At 39.5% G+C, this 17,712-nt stretch overlaps 2 long non-coding RNA genes across 6 annotated transcripts in view; one reads left to right on the top strand and one right to left on the bottom strand.

Annotated features, from left to right (window-relative positions):
* LOC135278688 (uncharacterized) overlaps positions 1-17,712 on the bottom strand; it is a 51,136-nt gene that overhangs the window by 32,804 nt on the left and 620 nt on the right. The window contains exons 2-7 of one of the 4 annotated variants that reach the window (XR_010346136.1): positions 8,865-9,135; positions 7,186-7,403; positions 6,619-6,717; positions 3,387-3,507; positions 1,316-1,400; positions 819-973 (exon numbers count right to left, since the gene is read on the bottom strand). This is a non-coding gene — a long non-coding RNA (uncharacterized LOC135278688). Of the gene's footprint in view, positions 1-818; positions 974-1,315; positions 1,401-3,386; positions 3,508-6,618; positions 6,718-7,185; positions 7,404-8,864; positions 9,136-10,016; positions 10,076-17,712 lie in introns of those variants that run through there. The other 3 variants (XR_010346135.1, XR_010346134.1, XR_010346137.1) reach the window with 3 other exon arrangements.
* On the top strand, positions 13,190-17,659 carry LOC135278600 (uncharacterized). Of its 2 annotated transcripts, none has more exons than XR_010346051.1 (3): positions 13,190-13,718; positions 15,650-16,005; positions 17,025-17,659. It is a non-coding gene; the product is annotated as an uncharacterized LOC135278600 (long non-coding RNA). The 2 variants fall into 2 exon arrangements; XR_010346052.1 differs by having other exon boundaries at positions 15,650-16,105.

The raw sequence follows: 17,712 nt of genomic DNA, 5'->3' as shown, positions 1-17,712 counted from the left end.
AAACCTGTTTTGATACTTATTTTGCTAATGAGATGCAACATAAAATGACTTCCTAGTTATTATGCTGAAATATGCCATGCATATTCAAAAACTATCTCTGAGGAACTGAAACAATTTAGGCAAGATGAGCTACTAAATACATGAAAGGAATTGACTTCACGATCCAGCTAATGATTAGATAGGCTTCACTGTTAAAAATAATGATTGAGCCAAAAGAAATGTACATTCACATTAACTGCAACCACTAGAAGTTACTGTGAGCATGCAGGCTGAATGGCAGTTTAATTTTGTTTCAACTGTTTGCTTTTCATTTGTCTTAAAAAAGCCCAAGAGTCAATTTATGTTATTTGCATATGTGGAAACTCAGCATCAGTTTTCTTGGAGTTGTCTGATGACTAAAGTATTAGCAGTTATTCATTAGGGTAGTGCAAAAGTGCTTTAAATGTCAAAACTGAGGGGTTTGACACTGTAATGGTGCATATTCACCCAATATATTTAAGACAAACATCAGGAAAAAATATTATTCAAGTGACATCTACTTAACACAACCATGCAGTACTTTCCTGCTATTAGTAAAGGTTTTAACTAATTCAAAGGAGAGCTGCCCTGCAGCACATTGGGCTACACCTAGAACAAGTTCCTAAATTAAAATTGATAAATTCTCAGCAGATTTACAATTAATTGAGAAACAAAGATTCTTGTCATCTTCATGATTCTTCAGCATGTTTTTCAGCATCCTCCATGAACAAAAGATAAGTCAATGTGTCCAGGAAAATCTCCAGAATCAGCACGCAGACATGAAAGTTTGATCCACCCACCTGATTAAATCCCAGAGAGCCCAGAACCAGCTGAGGAAGGGTCTGTGCCCCCCTGAAGTGTGGGCAGGAGGTGGGATGTGCTCTGGAGTGCTCAAAGATGGTCCAGCACAGATTTTAGCTGCTGCTGCTGCCAGGTTTTAACCTTCAGAGCAAGGCTGCAAGGACAGGGGTCAGGGAGTCTGATTCATTTCCAGGCTCATTATTAAATCTGTCTCACCCAGGATATTTAATCTCTCTCTGTTTACATAATTAATATCTGGTTTATGATCTTCAAACATAACATTTGGGTAATTTGGAGCCTGTATATTTTTTATATGATCTCAAGGCTGTGGCAAACTCAAAGCACTTTTTCCCAGCCTTCCCCTGGCATCCCATCCCCTCCTTTAGAATTACTGGGGCTGCAAATGGGCACTGGTTTACTTTTGCACAGAATCAGTTGCAGTATTGGGGCCCTAAATTCTATACATAATAATGAAAAAAAACATGTCCAAACTTACCCAACAAACAGAGAGGATGAAAAGCCTTCAGCAGGGAACTTTTGAAAAAAGTGTTGCCATACTCAGCACGCTCCATGTGCACTTCCTGTGAGGATGCAGAAGGGAGAGGGTGGCAGTTCTTCATTGGAACAGGCAAAATAGGAAAGTTGAAGTAAAACATGTTTTAAGCAGAATTTTTAGAGCACCTAGCCTCAGGTAAAGAGAAGCTGAATGCCTTCACTCCAGCTTTCCTAATCAAGTCAGACAGATTTGCTGGGTATAGAGTATTTCTTGCTTGGGGAAACTGATAATTGACCAATTTTCAATTGGAGAAACCTGTGACTTTGCTGACTAGAGTAGTTTAAACATAGAAGTCACCCACTATAGCCTCAAGCTCCCAGAAAAGTAAAAAAATTAATTTAACATCCCAATTTTCTTTTGTAAGGAAAGTTTTAAAAAAAATCTGTCTTTTAAAATTAAGTTACCAAGCCAACACTCTGTCTCTAAACTGACATTTCACCTTGCTTGGGAATCCTGCACATTGCAATAGCTGGAGCTGGTGCAGCTCAGAAGGCACACAAATATCAGAAACAGTCATTTCAGAACCTGTGGAAATGTATGGGGCATCCACAGCTTCTCTGGGCAGCCTGGCCCCACTGGGAGATTTAATGTTTCGTGAATCTAACAGAGGTTTTTTATCCTTGTTATTCTGATGAAAATCCAACCACGACATCAAACTATGTGAGCATCCTGGTCATTTGTGGAAGATGCTGCAAGGAAAGGTGCACAAAGCCAGCCCCCAGCTGGAAAGCCTGTGACAGGAACTCCTGTGTTGGATGGTGCAAGCCAGAACAAGCCTGGTGGCAGCACAGCTGCTACAGCAGATAAAATTGGTCTGGATGACTTGGACACCTTTGTGTGGCTGTTCCACGCCTGGAATGTGCCACACCAAACTGCAGTGTTCAGCTTTATTACCTCAAATTCATACGAAATTTATGATGAGCAAAAATCCTTCAACAGACCACTGCTGTCCTCAAAGTGTGGCATATTTATGGTATCTCAGAGGCGAAATGAATTTACTAATGACATGAAAACTGAAATCTAACCCCCGACACTGCAAGCTCAAATGAAGTATTAATAATCCAGGTGGATTTTTTCATGCTCCACACTACAGATTTGAACTAGAGCTCAACTCATTCACCTGCAGCTGCAGCATCATTACCATCATACACACACACAAAGTGGGAATGTGTCATTTGATCAATAAAGCAAACACATCTGATTAACAGCCACAAATAGCTGATGTATCGACTAAAACAGTGCCAATATCTCCCTACACTCATATTGTTTTCTTTTTCTTTCCTTTTATTTCACTACTGTCTTTTGCAATGAAAATATATTTTGCTGACAGAAAGAAAGCTCAATTTTTTTTATAAAGAATATCCTTTGTAACCACAAAGGACATGTAACTACTCAAGAAAAAATATGGAAATTTTAAAATAGTAAACCCATGTTTCTCATATCTATGTCTTTAGAAAGATAGCTGTTTGTGCATCCTGAAGATGAAATGTTTTAATTTAAAAATTTCCTGAGGTTTACAAATAGCTTGTTCATTCAATTACACATCTCTTATTTATTAATATATGATATAATAGGTTTGGAAGTAATGGCCTTGCTAAAGCTGAATTTGGCAGAACACTGACATTCTTTCAGCCGGTAAGAAAGATACAATAAAATTATAAAACTAGAGGGAATTCATTTTGACAGGGGAAGGAAAGTATCTTTATTATAGTGCTATCAGGATCTGCTTTTTTCTTGAGAGGTGCTCATAACTGAGACTCGTTCATCTCACACCATTAGTGCATCAAAGCTTGTTTGCTCTGGTAACAAAACCTGGAAATATTATTCACAAACAATTGCTGCAAGGCAATCTCTGCACTTTCAACACAGCAAACTCTCAACTGAAAGTACTGTCCATAAAGTCACTCTGATTAACACATCAGCCCTTTTACAAAGAGGTAAACAACAATGAATGAACAGGTTAATGCAATATGATTTAAGAAAATAAGGACTCAAAATATGTTCTCATTACCTTTCTCAGTCATTCCCTAGTTTTAGTGAAGAGCAGTTTTTGCTGTTGCCCTGACAGCTTGCTCTCCCTTTCTTTTTGCTGTGGCTCAGACAAGCAAATACAGAAATCTTGGGAAATGAATCTACAAAGGAGGATGGAAAATAATATCAGAAAAAATAACTCAGTATTTTTCAGATGCTTGCTTGCCCACCTCTAGCAGGGGAGCAGCAACCTGGTATTTACACATTTATGAGGCTGAAGTAGCCCCCCCACAGCCAAGGAATGGGGCTCCCTGCTGCTCCTCAGCCCTTCCACGAAGGGAAGGATGAGAACTCGTGCCTGAGTATTTATCTCACACCACAGAGCCCTTTCCCTGCTCGTCTGAGCCACTCCCTCCTCCTCTGCTCACAGCCCTGCTTGTTCTCACCCACCTCAAGGAACAAAACTCCTGTCAGTGAGCTCCAAGCTCCAGAATACTGCCTGGGAAATGGGTGACAATCCATCTTCACCTTCACCAGCACAGGGATTCAAGCATCAGCACAGAGGGACTGGGAGCCAAACTTCAGGCACAACCTTTATTGTTTTCTGTTCAGGAATGTGGCCACAAGACCCCAGGTACTTTTAGGAAAGGAGAAAAACAAATCCCTGAGGATTTAATCCCACAGACAGTAGAGATACTGCCTTTCCAAAGCCATGAGAGTGCAGGTGAGCTACTTCACTCTCATCCTTCTGGGAAAGAGGTTTATTGGCACTGATGCCAAGGTTTCAGCCCTGATAGACTTGGAAGTGGTAGGAACTACAAAGTATTCAGAGAGTTTCAACTTTAAATGCTGAAAACAAAGGGGTGGGTATTCAGCTCATAGTTCTATGTCAACTGAAAATCAATCTGTGCCACATAGGAAAATTTACACATCACTAGCAGACACAACTGAGAAGACCAACTATCACCTTCTAACCACTCACAGGGAAGTTCTGATATGAAAAGTCTGTTAGAGAATTGGATTTAGGATCACTCCTTAAATGCAGAATTTCTATAAATGGAATAGGTATTTGTCAAGGAAGTGTTGCTTTCCAATTTCAGAAAATCTGTGTAACTTATTATGCAATTAACAAGCATCATGGTCAAAAACAGTTACGAACACCTGAAATCCCAAAGGCTAATTTAGCTTGCCTGAATTAAATTCAGAAAGAAGTCAGGAAGAGAAAATCGACCATAAATAACAGGTATGATTCAGTTATCTTCCCAGACTGGAGAAGATAGTGACATTTAAATGAAAAAAAGTTGTGGAAATATATTTTGTGGAAATCATATTGGGAACTATTTCAAAGCAATTCATCAGGGTGACATAAATGCGTGATACAATTTTGTTTACTCATTCTGGATGTCCTTTCCACTTCCACCTGCATGGAACCTTCTATACATGAAAGACCTAGCTGCTCAATCTAGAGAAAATATAAAGTGGCAGGCATTTTAAGTCACAGATTTTGCAAAATTGTCAATGCAAACTTGTTTATTCTTAATCAAAAATATTTTTCTTTAAAGTGCAGAAGGAACTGGTTACCAAAGTAAAAACAATTTAATGATACTTCATAAAAATATGGGGAAAAAAGCTTGGACTACGTATCTTTGAAAATAACTTTGAATGCAGAGCAGGACGGAAGCAGCTGAGTTACTGAGCACACTGGATTGCCTGAGTTTTTCACAAATCAAAAATGAGATGAGCAAGTTAAGAGAATGAAAGGCTTTCCCTCCTCCAGATGGTAAGCTGCCTAGGCAGTAATTGGTTTTAATCACAGATTCCTGACAACATTCTTTGCCTAGGGAGGGCTCAGTATCTACTGATGTCTGACGTTGAAAGAATATGGTACCTATTTTCAGTCATTTTATGGTCTAGTTCCCAAAAATCACAGTGAACTTTCAGTAGCAGAGTTAAAAACACTATTATTCCTGCTTGTTCTGTACTTCACTGCTTAGTTTCAATTGCAGGTGCACTTTAAACTGAATTTCCAAAAATGCCATATATCTTTTCCAAGCCAGTGATGAAGCTACCAGATATAGATATATATTACCTAATGCACTTGGTTTAGTAGGTCACAGGTTCATATTTTTTTATTCACTCTTGCATAAGATGTAACCAGAGCTCCTTGACCTCTATTTTTATAAACTTGCTTCAGTATTTTTGCCAGAAACTGTCACCAAAGTTCAACCCAGTCCATTTAATTTTACTGTACTTTAATGTGAGCATAATTAAAAGCATTTCTCTATACTCCTATCTTTTCCATTTGCCTCCAGTAATTTTTAATGACACCAGCTATTCTTCACCTTCATTTAAGTATTCCTGGTTATCCCACAAAGTTATGTGAGACATCCACACAGCCAACATTGATGAATAAAGGACTCTTCATATTTTCTTCTTCTGTTCATTCCATGTTTCTTTTAACTGGCTATTGGGTCCCAAAAATCTTGAAGTCTTTGTGCTTTCCCTTAATACAATAATAAGCTGTCCCTAAATTGCCTCTGAAAGCAGTCACAGAAGTCCAAGGACTTTAAACAGTGCAAGTGCCTGAGTCTCCTGGGTTTCAGATTATTTCCCTGACCATGAAATATTGAACAGCATTCTCTGATGATACCCTTCAGAAATTACTCTCTGAAATTTCTAACCCTGACAGACTGCTGCAAAGGATTAAATAATCACCATTAGTCCATGAGCCTCTCCCGTTTTGTGTTTTACCAGACAAAAGAGAGAGAAAATTTCTTGCACCACAAGTAAGATCATCTGTACTTCAGAAGGAAGTCATATAAAACGGTTCAACTACTGATCCATTGTGGAGGACTTGAACTAGCCACAAATCAATCAATTTTATTTTTAAAATAGATTTCAATATTCCAAAGGAAGAAATGCTCAGATGTGCAGAGATAACACAAATACAAGAAGATCTCTAACCTTGACAGAATAATTTCTTTTGTTTGGGCTTTGCAGTTGCTACAGCAAAAGAGTTAAATGCATCATGTACTCAAAACTGTCACACTTTTTCTTTATTACAGCTGCACTAGAGGCATCTCTCAAATTAAACACCATGTAGAGTCCTCTCATTTGGTTGATACAGTAATAGCATACTGCGTGTAGCCACAGATGTTCTTCACTGGGTTGTGCCGAAACCAATCCAATTTTGTGAGATAAATGAATTGTTCTGATTCCAGGACTTGATTTCCCAGCATAACAAAAACATCAAAAGAAGTAAAGCCTCTTACCATTCAGAGTTCAGATAGAAAATGGAAAGATAATTTCTCTTTCCTGAATTCCAGGAAGGTATATGTGAAGGGAACATCCCTCAGCTATTTGGATGATGTCTGGAAAACAGAAAAAGTTGGCATTGACTTACAAATTACATTAACCGAAATAATAACTAAGTATGCAAAATATTGATTTATTGTCGGTGGCAAGACAGAGGATCAGCATCAAAGAATGAACAAAGACAGAGATCCAGAGAATTCTTTTAACTGAGCCTAAGTATGTCAGGAATTAAGTATTGTGATATGGCACAGAGTGCAAGATCAGCTCTGCCATGACTTGACAAAGCTGTCAAATTTCAAAGCCATCCAAAGGTATTTGATGTAAACTGGTGATTTCCATACAGTTCTCAGTAAACTGATGTCCTTGTCTTACCCACTGACACTACCCGGCAATCTCAGCTGAGGGATGAATTCTAGAGGGGAATACAGCATCCTGGCCTTACACAGAAGTGGCAGAAAAAAATTCTGCCTATCAAAACCCACCCCTCAAAAATGATTGAAACTTTTGGAGACCATAGCTTATACCTCCGGATAGCAAGAGCACCACCTTGTTAAATGGCATGGAAGGATTCTGTGCTGGATTTCCAAAGGTGTGCCCACACCCTGCGATGGGAGGCAGCTCTGAACGGGTTTGCTGCAGCACTGCAGGCAGGACAGCTCTGTTTGCACAGTGATCCCTTGGCTGGTTATCCTTGCCTGGGAGCAGAGCAGGCAAGTTCAAGTGCTGTGAGGTGCTCATGCATCTGCAATTGTGAAGAATATCTCTGCAAGCACATTTAAGTCTTAAATTTTAACATAATTTTAACATGGAAACGAGAGTCTTGTGAAAGTATCACCCTGGACTACAATGAATAGAAGTTGTTTTTCCTAATGAACAGCACAAGCTGGCAATATTTCCTACTATTATTATACTAAATAAGAAAGGAAGTTTAGTGGTAACATAAAATAATATTTTTGTAAAAACAAACTGGTAAGACTGATTAACAATCTCATGACTACAAGCAGCAACACAGACCACAGTCTGTACTCTGAGGTATATACTCCTTAATAATGGGTAATAAAGCATTAATATGTTCTCACTCTGAGGAGCAGAAAAAGCAGTTCAGATTTTATTGTTCAAGAAAGCACATGAGTTAATTAGTCCTTGCAGGTAATTATATCTGATTACAAAGAACTGTCTCAGACAAAAAAGGTTTTCTTATTTTTAAGAAAATTCATGTTGCAAATAATGAAAATTTGCATTTAGTTACTATTGCTCCTTTTTCTTTCATTATGGTGCCTGTGTGCATCCCCCAAACCTGGGACTCTTTTGTTACTGACACTGAGCAAACACATGACAGTGACTTCCCCAAATGCAGATGAGGGGGAGAAAGCCATGCAATTCTTCTCATTTAATAGTAAGTGAAAGAACAGGGGATGTTTAGATGGTTTTGAACTAAATTCTGCCATAGTTGTGGCAGAAACAGGAGCCAAGCCCAGCTCACCCTAGAGCCAACTCTAGTACCAGGACCAAAAAAAGCACCTTTCCCCCCTATAGCTCATCATACATCTTTAGGAGGGAAAAAAAAATCAAGCATTAATTTTCAGGACTGGTGTTTAATGACTTGTCACTGCAGTTAAATAATTCAGTGTCAAATGCTGATGATTTTTTAATGATTCACTGACATAGGCAGGCTCCATGCACATGGAGGTGTCTGGTGTCTGCACTGCCTCCATGGAAGTTGTACAAAGTAGAATTCAAACATCCTTCACCACTTCATTAATGAAACAAATTCATCTTCTAATACAAAATAAGTCCTTCAGTGTTCTAGAACTCCATTTTACATTCATATATAGCCTGTGCCTTGTCTGTGAGCATTAAAAGAAAATCCTTTTGATCAATGCTCTGGCAATGAAACTGCACTCCTCTGAATACAGTTTTCAGCCAGCCTGCAGTGTAAATGATACTTAATAGATAAAGAGACATGCTGTCAAGATCAGCTATGCATGTGTTAAAGCTCAATTGTCCCTGAGGAAGCAAGGAATAAAAGCCTTTCAGATAACACACTGCTGTCTGTTCTCATCTGTGATACATTTCAGAATAAGCAACAGGGCTTCGTTCCTCCTCTTCACTCATTTCCCTCTGCACAAGGGCTCCATTAGGGAAATGAGGAAACTTCACTTGCAAACTGGGAGATTGAGATGAAGGAAACCAAGATTATTACCTGACCAAGATGATGTTTCTTCTTGGTGTCACAGGTGGCACTAGAATTCAGGAATCTATAGATTCCAACCCATTTCCAGTTCATCAAATGACATCCCTGCCACTGCCATCCAAATGGCGCATGAGAGGTTTATTCTGCAAGGAGATTTACTCAAAGACTTAACAGCATTTTACTCTTCCTCATTAGGATCAGCCAGTGAGGAATAATCTCCTTAGTGTCTTGTACAGAAATGACCACAGCCACTGATCCTTCTCCATTTATAAAATCAGGCCTATGAAGAGCCAAGAAGAAAAAAAAAAAAATCAATCCAAAGAGAGGAATCTGATACAATTGTTTAGAAAAGAAAGTCTGAGGACAAGATGATACTCTTTACTTTATCAGATTACAATGAGAACAACATGCTTTTTTTGTTCTGGTTTGGTTTTGGGTTTTTTGATAAAACAAGAAGCAGAAGGCAACAGTATTATTAACAATTGCTTCAGTCTCCAGACATATTGCAAATGTTCCCAAAAGTTACTTCACAAAGCATTTCAGCCTGAGAGAAAATTAAATTTATTTGGAAAGTTCTTATGCAGCTACTGACCATAAAAAATATTTCAAAGCACTATCTTCATTTCCAGCATTGTTTCCAGCTGTGTTTAAACAAATCTGATTTCCTTTGTCATCATCTGCAGCTGTATTTCTCTTGTATTTGCTTTCTTTTGAAAGCAGTCCACTGTGAAAAATTCAAGGGAAGTGCACCCTCATTCCATCATTTTTCCATTTCTTCCCCACTCTGATCACTGATCCTAGACACATATTATCAAAAAGAAGCTGAGTCTGAAATTATACTAAAGGAGAATTATTTTAATATACACAAGGACTCCTGAGGTCTGCCCTTAAAAGCAAAGTGCATCCATGTCAGGGCACTGATAGACCCTGCTCTCCTCTGCTCACAGAAATCAGGAATTGCTCTAGTGCTGCATTCTGGAGCAGTAATACACAGAACACACAAAAATCTGTGCATCAAAACAAGAAAATTAAACACACCCCAAAGGCTTCACTGAACAGGCAGGATGAAAGGATAAATGTACAGTCACGTGTTCATGCTTTTTTAGAAAATATTTGGGGAAGGGAGGATAAAAGGGGGGGAAGGGGGAAGACAGAAATTACCTCGTTATCAGTCATCCCTCTCATTTACACGTTCATGCACATCCAGGCACACCAACTGCATGGAGGGAAGAAGGAGGGGAGGGGCAGGGAGAAGGAAAAAAAGGCTGCATAGAAAGCTAAACTAAGAATAAAAAATTCTCCCTGAATCCAGATAACAATGCCTGCTTTTCCAAGATATGTCAAAACACTGAGGAGATAAATGGAGGTGAGAAATTTGCCCTTTGTACAGGACAAGTCCTAGCAGGGGGCTGTGGTGACACAGACCCCAGCTTCATTCAGAAATACCTCTGAAAACCTGAATTAAGCTGCTTATTATCCTAGGACATAACATAGCCAGCTTTGCAGAAATCAATGTCTTCTCTACAGACTCCTGCTCACCAGTTGAGAAATCAATCAGCTGAGCCTCAATGGCTGCCAGAGGAGCAGCCAAGGGCATATAGCCATAATACTAAATTTAAACGGAGATTACAGCACCTATCTCCCCAGCAAAATGTCCCTGCATCAAACTGTGGGAACTATCATTCAGAGCTGCTGCCACAAATGCCAGAGAAGAGGAGAAACAGGATCTCAGTGTGTGTGAAGCATCACAGCTGAGCAGCACAAGGTTTTTCCCCGCTCTGTATCCCTCTCTCTTTTGTGGAATATCCTCAGAGCACCTGACCTAGGCACAGAAGATTTTTCAGTACACAGAATGTCTTCACTGTCTGCTGAGAACGTTTAGCTCTTGTCTTCCTTGTACTGGAATGTGAAAAAAATCCACCAGGGTTTGGTGGCCACAGTTACTGAATGAAGGTCCTTGATAGCTACCCATGACTAAAGAAAGAGGGAATTTTTATAAAGGCTGGTGGGCTTTCAGTGCAATCTGAAAGAAAAGGAAATCTGAAATAAAAGGAAAATAGCCAGCTATGCCATGCAGAGGTCTGCTTTCCCTCTTTGGACCTGATTTTGCAGAGAGCTGAGAGAAGAGAAAGGAAGAGAGAACGAGAAATCCACAAGAATTCATCTGAGTGAAATCCATACTTTCAGAAATGAAGACAACCTTATTTTTTGCATAAAACACGTGTTCTTCAAATGCTGTGATTTCCAGAGCAGAGCTCTGAGGATGGTTCTCACTCAGTTCTTAGCTCCCTCTTTCAGGGCTGTAACCCTGGGCTCCACCTTGGCAGCTCCATGCCCTGGTCACAGAGCCTGCAAAGCCTGGGTCTTCATTTGGGACTCTCTGAGAGTTGAAGAACTGAGATTTAAAGATGACCATCTGCATGCTGCACTGCAGGAGAGATACATGCAGGCAGGACACCCTTTTTTGTTCTAATACTCTTCAATCTGTTGTGAGAGTTACTTCTGATTAATTGAGTTAAACAATCTGGTGTGATTTTCTGTTCTTATAAGTTAATGAACTTTTCAGCTGTGTTAGTCATCAGCATGCAAATCAAACTCCAACATGATTTAGAAGAGAAAGAAAAACAGACAGTGAAGAGGGTGCTGGGTTCCTATGCACAGCAGGTTCAAGCTCAGTGAGTTTTCTTTTTGTCCTGCCTTGCAAAGTCTGTGTCCAGATGCAGTGAGAGGTGCTGAGTGCCCACCTGACCTCCCTGCTGGCCCAGTGAGCAGCAGAACCCAGCCCAGTGAGTTTCTCCAAATGAGGAGCTCCTGAGAGCTGAGCCAAGCTCCCAAAGTTCACGTTAAAAATAACTCTGAATTGGTTTTAGAGATTAATTGCCTGGGTAGAATTCAAATAAATGAAGAAATATGTCTATTGTTTTAAGTCCATCTAGAGATTTATATTCACAATGTTCAATTTCCCATCAAGAATGTACAACACATTCCAAAGTCATGCCATTAAGTGCATTGGTAAGAAAGCACACACAGGCAATAAACCAGCAACAGTATATCCTGGTGATAAATTGATCCTTATGGGTCCCTTCCAGCCCGAGCCATTCTATGGTTCTTTGATATTTACAAAATCTCAGAGCGCAAGCTCTCTGTGCATTTCTCCATGAACTAATCCAGTGATCAGAGCTTTTGCACAAGCACCAGTAAATCACAGCACAGAGAAAACCAAAGAAGTAAAAACAAAGGGGTTCCTGGTTAAGTGCTGCTCCTCAGACTGAACAGATGGATTTGCTGAAGAACAGCATCCCCCATGTCAGCAGGGCTGTGAAAGAATCCACAGAATGGGATGCTCTCGTGTCCCAGAGAAAAAAAATCACAGGAACCTCTGGGAAAGGAAAAACAGCTGATCAAAATGATCCACTCCTCTGTAATGTTGTAGTTTCAGTTTCTCCTGCAAAACATCTGAGACTGCATCAGTCAGGGTCTGACAGGCTGGGTTAGTTCTCAGTGGTGCTAAAGAGCACTCCCTGCCTTAAGCAGGGATTTGAATAAACAAACAAGAGGAGAGTAAAATCATACCAGAGACAAAAAGAAAAGGCAAAACCTCAAAACAACAACATAAGCGAGGGAGAAAATACTTAGAGATAGAAGAAGGGAAGGTATGACTGGACCACAAATTAAAATTAAAAATCAGGGTGTTTGGTTGCCTGTCTCTTACTAATTATAATAAAAAATGTCAGATGATCAAAGAAAATACTGTTTCACAGCTCAGATATAAGATTTTTCCCCCCTAAATTTTAAACTCTACAGGAAAATAATCTAACAAAGCTGATACAAACTAACCAAATAATTCTTCAAATTTCATTCCTTTCTTCAGCTTTTCATCAGCCACATGTCCAAACTTTGAGATAGCCAATGATGTTTTGGCTGATTGTAGATTCAAAGTCAGCCATTAAGGAGCTACTCTATTTTATATATTGTATAATATTTCACTGGGTTTAATGTTTTTATGATGTGCATTGTGCAGATGTGTCTACAAGATAGACCTCATTTAGAAAATGGATTAAATAATTTCACAGTCCTTGTATTCATGACATGCTATGAGTAAAAAACATTAAAATGGAAGATAATATTTACTGTGAACTATTTCTTTTCTTTGAAGTGGAACGTGAAGAAGTGAAGTATTCTGTAGCTAAATGGAAAATGACTCACTTTCAGAACATAAATCAGTGTTTTAACTAAATTGAATTAATTGACATTTGGTATCTCAAGGAGTAGATTGTAATTTTTCAGCAATATCTAAGTCTAAATGCCTTGTTCATAAAAGGTGGGAAATGAAGGTTCACAAAAGGGGGGAAAACAACAAAAACCTCCTTTTTACTGGTTAATTTTTCTTGCAGATTTTTCTTCCAGGAATATATAACTTCTCTGCTAATGGATGCAATATTCACAAGGATGTTCAGGGGCCTAGAGCAACCCCCTGTGAACCCAAACTACAAATAAACCCATCTCAACCATGGAATGAACCAAAACTGTCTGTATTAAAATAGAGCCATCCACAGAGTGGGAAACCAAGCTTGAGTAGGGAGAGCACATTTCCCTAGTCCTGAAATGGGTGAAGTGTTTGGGCGTCAGCTCCACAGTGAAAAGGCACTTGGATCACCTGGATACTCTGTGCAGTTCTACAGTAGTAACAGGGGACTGGATCCTGAATGAATTAAAAGTCTCTGTAGTTTTAATTGGGAGAGGATTTTACTCAGCATTTCAACTGGATGAAGACAGATTTAAAATATACTGCTGCAAATACCATTGTAATTTACTCCTGTGAATCCTTTAGGAGAAGTCTGAAACCACAGAGGCAGAACTAAGGTAAGAACATGTTCTATTATATTTAATAATAACAATTTCCAAAGCAGGAGAATAATATCTGCTGGCTGGAGACAGCCATGCAGGAAAATTTTTCTCTCACAGTCACGCAGGAAAATTTTTCTCTCACAGTCTCTCTCACAATCAGCTCAAATCAAAAGCTTGATTTTACTCTTCTATAAGACAGCCCCATTCCTTCCCTCCAATGAAAGATTTCTGGAATGCAAATACAAGGTTCAGGATTAAATTTTGGAATGACAGCAATTATTGCCCTTTGGAACACTCCTCTTACTGAAATCTAAATATTTTGATTATATTTCTGCACTGTATTTCTACATGACCTGAATAAGGAAGACACTTAGTCACATTCCTGATTTTACATGTTGGGGTAGTTCCCTTGCAATCAGGTTCCTGAAGTTCTTAATATACAGCATTGTCTCAAGAATAATTTGATTTTCTTGGCTGATTTTTCAGCCTAAGTAGATCTGCATTTTCATGTGGACACTTTCTTGTTTTGACCCTTTGGAGTTTGACTGACTGTCCATAATTAACTTCCTGTTTATTTTCACAACATCATTATGAGAGTAATTAGTTTATGGGCTGGTGAACTGAACGTGATACATTAAAAAACCAACAATGGCCCAAACCACGACTTCCTTTCATCTCTTATAAATACATCTCCTACGTTCTTAACTAGGTTGTTTGTTTTTATTAATTGCCTCTGAGAAGGGATATGTTACAGCTAGTGATTAAAATAACCCCTACTGAAAAATTTCCTGGGCCTGGTCTTTCCTGAATCCTTGCCCAGGCTTCAGGAATTAAAACCATGCTGCCTCTCAGGGAGGAAATAAGAGCAGTTTTAAAGCTATCCCTGGTCTTGGATAACCCCTGGCTGTTATTGTTTGCATGTCTGAGAGTCTGCCTAAAGCTGCAGGAAAGATTGTACAGCACAGCTTGAATTACTGCAGCACTGTACCCTGCATTATCCAGCAGGGATATCTTACCTTAAATCATCCCAAAATCTGCCTGTTATTCACAAGAGTTGTTTCTCCTCTCTGTAACTCAAGCCGTGTCAGACCTCTTTCATGTATGGCTTCATCAAATTCAACATATTTCTTTTACTTCATTTACTTACATTTTCTAGCTGTCTTTCTTTGTGCCTCTAACTAGTCAATCATTAAATTTAATTTGCAAACTCATTTGATGACAGGGAAGGAAGGAAGGAAGGAAGGAAGGAAGGAAGGAAGGAAGGAAGGAAGGAAGGAAGGAAGGAAGGAAGGAAGGAAGGAAGGAAGGAAGGAAGGAAGGAAGGAAGGAAGGAAGGAAGGAAGGAAGGAAGGAAGGAAGGAAGGAAGGAAGGAAGGAAGGAAGGAAGGAAGGAAGGAAGGAAGGAAGGAAGGAAGGAAGGAAGGAAGGAAGGAAGGAAGGAAGGAAGGAAGGAAGGAAGGAAGGAAGGAAGGAAGGAAAACAATGAATTACATTCCTCTGGTTTTAATTTTTATTTTCACTGCTTGGAAAATAATCTGATGATAATTCACTGGAAATGGAACCATTAATTTATCCACTGCCAATTCTTGAGAGAAATTTTAGGGTGGTCAGACACATTAATCTGGAAGCAATTCTTCTCTATTTTTAATTATTTCTTTGGCTTTTAGGACACTGCTATCAGGAACTGAAGAAGTTATTTGGACATATTTGAAAATAGGGCTTTCCACAGAAAGCTTCATCTGCTCATTTATTATTTGCCTTGAAGCTCTCATCAAAGGTAGATGACAGAATGTTTTTCCAGTTACCTGCCCTAAATCCTTTGAAGAGGCTTATTTATGCCATTATTACAGTATAAATATATTGAAATTAAAAGGGTTTTACCATTTGCAAACTTTCCATCCCTTACAACAGGAATTTAAATGCATGCATCTGTCACTTTTTTTCAGTTCCAAGAACTAAAAGAAGGTTGGTTTCAAGAACAGCAATTTCACTGCCCTGGAAAGGCCTTTAGAAGTCTGTTTGGTGAGTCTGCACGTGAGAGCTGCACTGAGGCACCCGAGAGCTGGTGAACAATAAAAAGGGTTTCTCAGCTCCCTCTGCGGGAAAATTCCTACCTGAGGCTCTGGAAGCAACTGCTGCAAGGACAGAGAGTGGCTCTCACACAATTCCCACAAGGAGCAGCCTTCATTTGATCCCTCAGTGATCCTTTCCATCTGTCTGGCACTGTGCAACCCTGGATCCCCTCCAGCTGCTGCCTCGCTCACTCCCTCGCAGGAGGGAAGAGAAGGAGTCGCTGTCCAAGGTACCTCTGCTGTGCCCACACAGCTTTATTGGGCAGCTCCAGAAAGGATGCTTTTAGCGCTTTTCATTTTATCTTCTACCACTAAAATCTACTGGAAAAGGTTAGTGACAAGCTTTCCACGTGAAATCCAGAAAAGACAGACAGCTTTGTCCATTTCCAGCAGCAGGGAGAGAGTGGATGGGCAGCCCTCAAAAACTGTCACACTTGTGATCACTGAGGCCAGGCTTCAGGAGGAATCGATTACAGCTGATAGCAGTTTGCCAGGTGTTCATCAATTTTCCAGTGCAATATTTTTTTAAAACTTCACTAAGTACATGAGGTGTTTCAGTCAGCTTTCTTCAACCAGAAATCACTTTTCTGATATTCATTATGTTTTGCTTGTGCTCGAGTCTATTAAACCTACCAGGAACTGAAGATAAAACTCAGGAGGTTTTTCACAGTTATTAGTCCCAGGTCTGTGCACTGGTGATCCATTTCCCATGACACAAAATGCTTGAGGTAAATGAGTGTGGAAAAGGAGCCCTTCATTTCTTTGCATGACAGGGAAAAATGGATGATTTAAAATTTGGACAGGTTTGTGCTCTGCCCAATTTGAGTGCTTTTGCTCTGTACCATGGTAAAGCTTAAAAGTATTATACAGCTTGGGGGAAAATATCCACTGTGTAGTAATTGCAGTTCTGTGCTTACTTTCTGTTTACACATTATTATCTGACTGCCCATTTAGGAGAAATAATTAGAACTCAGCTAATTATAAATAACACAGATCTGTTCTTTCTGGCAAATTACTTAATGTAACTTATTACCCTTGGCAGAGAAGCTACCATGGCATGAACCTCTTAAATAAAACCTGCATGGTGACCTTTCCATCTGTCAAACTATCATAAATTAAGAGATCAGCAGCAAAGAAGATGAGAGCCTAAAGTCTGGTTCTTGAGCATGGATGGGATGTGTTATTTATTTGACAGACAGGCTGATTTGCCTTCATTTCATCATTTTGATTTTCTTTCCTGTCATCCCAGGACATCTGTGGGGAACAAGGAGTCCAATGGAGAGCTCCCTCTTTCAGCTACACCTACAGAACATTGAAAAACTCCATTCACTTGTGCCATCATCCAACAAAAGGTAAATGTTACTCATGGGGTGCTGACAGATCTAAAGTTTTTTAATGAGATATATGATTGTGGCAGACATAAGGGAAATAAACATTCCTTCCATATGATGGAAATGAAATACTTGAGTTCTGTCCAGTTTCAGATTACATTGGACCAGTGCAAAGAGACCTGCTGGTGTAGGACCTTGAAGGTTGTGATGTTTCTGGGGCTATCACCCCAGCTATAATAATTAGGCACATAATGAAATTAAAATTGACCTGTGATAACATGTTCCAGTTGCAGGTCTATGCACCCATGCATGTCATTCAACAGATTGTCACCTGGTCATGCCCTTGTTGAAGTTCCAAGGATACTTTCATCCACTTTTAAGGTTTTCTCCTTGCCCTGCCCTCTCTCTCTTACATGTGTCTTGCAGCAGTTAAAGCACAAAGATAGAGAAACCATTCTGCTACAGTGATCCATCACTTCAGAAATATATTTGATGCCTTGACTGGAGGGAAGCAAAAAAGATCCTTCTTCATAAGAGAAACTACTGGGTCCTGGCTGAGGTTCAGAGCACACAGAGCACCTACTCTCCATTGAAGGCATAAATTCA

This window comes from Passer domesticus, chromosome 11, assembly GCF_036417665.1.
Source record: "Passer domesticus isolate bPasDom1 chromosome 11, bPasDom1.hap1, whole genome shotgun sequence".
Lineage (NCBI taxonomy): Eukaryota > Metazoa > Chordata > Aves > Passeriformes > Passeridae > Passer > Passer domesticus.
Note: the sequence above shows the minus strand (reverse complement) of the source record. Positions and strands in the feature narration are given on the sequence as shown.